A 5,244-nucleotide genomic window follows, 5' to 3' on the forward strand; every position below is an offset into this window, starting at 1 on the left:
ATTTGTAATAGAAAATGAATTAAGTGTTGATGAATGAAATGTGTTAAGTAAATGTATATGTTTAGATAAATTGTATGTTTGCATTTGAGGTGCCTATATGGCATATTGGTTGAATGGAATTTGGTATTGAATTTTGTCTTATTATGTATGTTTTAGGAATGTTTTAAGGCTTAATTATATATACAAATGGCTTGATGTGTGTGCTTGAATTGGGTGAAAGAAATGGCTTGAATTTGGCCTATTTCTTGTCCACGAGGCCTAAGACACGGGCATGTGTCTCAGCCGTATGTGAAACACGGCCTAATATATGGCCTGTCACACAGGCATGTGAGGCCATTTCGAAGGTTACATGACTTGGTAGATGGGTGTGTGAGGCCATTTCGAAGGTTATACGGCCTAGCACACGGGCATGCGGCTTGACCGTGTGACCCAAGTCAGAGAGTTACACAGGTTGGGACACGACCATGTGTCCCTATTTTGAATGTCCACACGGCCTAAGACACGGGTGTGTGTCTCAGCCGTGTGAGTCACAAGGCCTAGCCACACGGCTGTATGGTTTTATACTATGTTTGGAAATGGACTTTGCTATGTTTAATGAAATGATTGGAAATGTATGCTTTTACATTATGGTTTTATAGTAATGCTCTGTAACCCTATTCTGATGACGGATACGGGTTAAGGGTGTTATACTGATATTCTTTACCAAATAAGGAAATAGATTTTAAATTATTTAAAAGAGTTTTAAATATATATACAACTTCCAATCCAGTTTTACCCAACCTTATATATTTGTGATATATGTACATTTCTCCAATAACACATGGTTTTAGCAATCAACCGTTTGAGAGAATAAGCCATAAACATTTTACGAAAACGAAGTTGGAACTAGCATTCCATTTGACCGTTCATCGTTCCTTCGAGTGTGGATACTTGTAGAGGGTGGTCATCTTCCAATAGGGCAACACCTTTGGATATCCGATTCAAATCAAGCGTTAGTATCTGAAAGTTTAACGAAATAAGGTAATTTTCGTTATTCCCTTTTCGATTTGTATGTATTGCATGAGATCCTTGGTAGTTTATAGGATATCAATTTTATTTTCCGCCGCATTATGTTCGTATGAAATTTGAACTCTATCTCATATCCCTACACCATGCATGATCATGTCAATGCAAAATTTTCAAATAAACTACAGATCAACTGCTAGATCTTCCTCCTTAAATAAATGTCCCAACCCAATGCAATATTACATGTTTTAATCAATATTAGAACAATACGGTAAGCATGATTAGAACATATAATCAGAGGCAGGATTAGTAGGTATGATTTTAACATGCGTTTGGTGTTAGAAAATGTAACAGCTCGAATTTGGGGCTAGTCGAAATAGTGATTTTGGGACAACAAATTCGATCAGGAAAAAAATATTTTTATTATATTTTTATGGTCTACGATTTCACAAAATAATTTCGTAAAAATTTCATTCGAAAATTTCGATGTTTGGGCACTCAATTTAGCCAAAAGGACTAAATTGTAAAAGCTGCAAAAATTGAGTTCTACATGTTAGAACTGTCCAATTGTTATGAAATTTTAAATTTGAGGTCCTTAAATGGTAATTAGACCATTTGTTAAATTGTGGACAAAAATAGACATGAGATAAGTGAAATAGGAAATTTTTAAGTTAGGGGCATTTTGGTAATTTGGTAATTAAAAAGTATTAAATAGGCCAAAAATCATCATCTTCAACCTCATGGCCAAAATTAGAAAGGGGGAAGCCATGGTTAGGGTTTTCAAGCTTCCAAGCTCGATTGTAAGTTCGTTCCAACCCCGTTTTTAATGTTCTTTACTTTTTTAGAGTCCCGGTAACTTGATTTAGCTTACTCTAGCAATAATTTAACCTAGGGTTTAGATTTGGAAAAATACCCATAGGTGAAATGTGTTTATTTTGATGTTTTATGGTAGAATGTGAAGCTAGAAATTATGCTAAACAACTTTTACTAAGCGATTTTAAGTGAAAACGAGAAAACGACATAATCGGTAAAAATACCTAATGTTCATAAGTGTTAGAGTGGGAATTTGATGTTGTCATATAAGGGAAAAATGTTCAGCATGTCATAAAACATAAGAATAAGAGATGAAGTTTAATTTCCGAGCTTTGGGGCAAAAGTTTAGGGGCAAAATCATAATTTTTCCAAAGTTCGAGTCAAGGACTGTTTTGATGAATGTGAGTATTAAATAAGTTAAATGTGTCATTATAAGTCAAGAAAGACAAAGAATTGACTTTGATTAGTGAAAAAGAAAAGTGAGAAATTCCAGTTGAACCTTTGGAATAAACAGGGATACAAATGAAGTGACCGAAATGATCACATGTGTGGCACGGACTATGTGTAGGCCACTATGTGAAAGTGAAAGTGATGGTCACGTGTGTAGTACTATGTGCAGGCTACTACGTGTACCAAAAAGATAGGTCGCATGTGTAGTACTATGTGCAAGCTATTATGCGTACCGGATAGCTTTGATCATATGTGTAGTGCTATGTGTAGGCTACAACGTGTATTGGATAGTGATGGTCACATGTGCAGTACTATGTGTAGGCTACTATGTGAACCGATATCATTAATTATAAGGTGGTTGCTATGTGCTGATCCCACCGGATATCATTGATTACAAAGGGTGGTTGCTGTGTGCTGAATCCACCGTATATCTGTTATTATTCCGAAGTGTTAATCGGGAAATTGACTAAGCGAAAATACATGAGATCATGTAACGATTAAGTGTAATTGAATAATGAATATATGTGTGGAATTGAATTGAATATTGACGTGAAAATGGCAAAGTGAATTTTGAATTGAATAGTGATTGAAAGTGAAAAAGTGAAATTATGAAAAGTAGTATTAGCAATAAAATAGTTTTAGACAGCAACAAACATGTGATTTTGAAAAATCACCAAAATGGTGGAAATATAAATATAGAGTGAATAAGATATGAAATGAAATATTAGTGAGTCTATTTTACATAAAAGAAACAGAGCAAGCAAAAGATTATATATTTTGAGATATTTGAATTTTAGTGAGACAAGGACGGATTGATTTTGGAATCCCTATTCTAATTTTTAAAATCATTAAAAATTGTAAAAACATAATTAGGAGTTATAATTTATATGATTAGAATCCTTAATGAGTCTATTTTCAATATAAAGAAACTATAACACCATTTGAATTCTGTACAATGAGATAATTTATTTTTAGTGAAGAGTGGTCGAATCTGTCGATCGCATAATAGGGTAAACTTTAAAGAATAAATTTTACTATTTGGCTAAACCAAAATTCTTAAAATTTTATGGTAAAAATATATCTGAGTATAGTTTTAGGAAAATTAATGGTTCTTAATTTGGAGTTTTGTAGCTCAAGATAAAAATAATTTAGTGATACTTGACTCGGAATGATAGCTTTGAATATACATAAGGGTGAATAAAGAAACTATAGAAAATGTTATTTCTAAGAGTGTTAAGTACACTAAGGATGTGGAATGGAGAGGAGGAGGAGGAGGAAAATTAAATATATATATATATATGAATGATTTATGTATAATTGGTTATATGATCGATTATAATCGATAAACATGGAAATATAAATGATGCTTACATTTGTATATTATTGATCATGGTGTAAGCTCATATTGGAAAATAAAGTTTCATAGTATGTTTACCTAATGTTCTCATACAATAAGAATTCTTTTTGAGACTAAATAGTTACATATACTTCGAGGATAATTGTACACACAAAATGTCCGAAAGGAATCATAGTAACTACCCAATTATAGCTATCTTGTACTCGGTTATTAATACAATACAAACATTATTGAATTGTCTACTTCATCATTAGAATTTACATTATCTCTTCACTAACAAAAATCAATCCGAAAAGATTCGGTTAATTCTTTCTTTAAATAACATACCTAAATAAATCATTTAATCGGAGTTAACTTCTTTTGTGACAGTAACTTTTCATAATCTGAGTAGTTTTCTGAACTATCCAATATCTCTCTTCTTCTTTTTTATATTGTCTTCATTTGCTAATTCATTCACTTTTCCAACCACATTATTAATCTTCCGTACACAAAGTTCTGTAACACTACATTTGTAAGCTTATTCAACCAAATCTTACAAATTTCATTGTAACATTTTACTAATATGGGGGGTGAGTGTAGTAAAGCCTTAAATTTATCTTACATATAAATGCGCATAACACATACCATCATAAATAGCCAGTTCATTGCTAATTTCACATTCTCAAAGCATTTAATAAACATTTTCCTTTGATCACTTTTGTTCTTAACGCATAATTCATATGCCAACTCAAATCACTAATTCACAATCGAAATTTCTATATAGCATCATAATCCAAATATCATAATCCATGTGCTCATATAATTATAACATTTATCAATAACAAAATGTTATACTCTTTGATCCATACCTCTACGAGTTTCAACTCATAATCAATATATTTTCACTCAAACATTTAAGTGTTTACTTCTATACTATCATAATTAACTCAGTTGAAAAACATATATGTTTCATCAAGATAATTTTCGTCATAAAACAATACTGATAAGAGGGTGATGGTGAGGTCATAAAGCCTCTAACTTACTCTCATAGATACATATATATATGACTTTGCATTCATCATCAATGTAATATCATCATAACCACGTAGTTCATTCCAAGCAAATTAACACATCTATTTATTATGAATATTTTCTGTCACCCACATTTTTACACAATGAATTTACTTACTCGAGCTCAATATTAATATCTAATTAAATTCGAATACTTAGCTTCCATTTTACTTACCGACATTTATTTAATTAGAGAATGCCTTAATTAAAAACTGAAATAGGAAATTTTTAAGTTAGGGGCATTTTGGTAATTTGGTAATTAAAAAGTATTAAAAAGAAAAAATAGGCCAAAAATCATCATCTTCAACCTCATGGCCGAAATTAGCAAGGGGGAAGCCATGGTTAGGATTTTCAAGCTTCCAAGCTTGATTGTAAGTCCGTTCTAACCCCGTTTTTAATGTTCTTTACGTTTTTGGAGTCCCGGTAACTTGATTTAGCTTATTCTAGCAATAATTTAACCTAGGGTTTATATTTGGAAAAATACCCATAGGTGAAATGTGTCTATTTTGATATTTATGGTAGAATATGAAGCTAGAAATTATGTTAAACAACTTTTTGAGTTTAAAAAT

Source organism: Gossypium raimondii, chromosome 12 (genome assembly GCF_025698545.1).
Source record: "Gossypium raimondii isolate GPD5lz chromosome 12, ASM2569854v1, whole genome shotgun sequence".
Taxonomy (NCBI): domain Eukaryota; kingdom Viridiplantae; phylum Streptophyta; class Magnoliopsida; order Malvales; family Malvaceae; genus Gossypium; species Gossypium raimondii.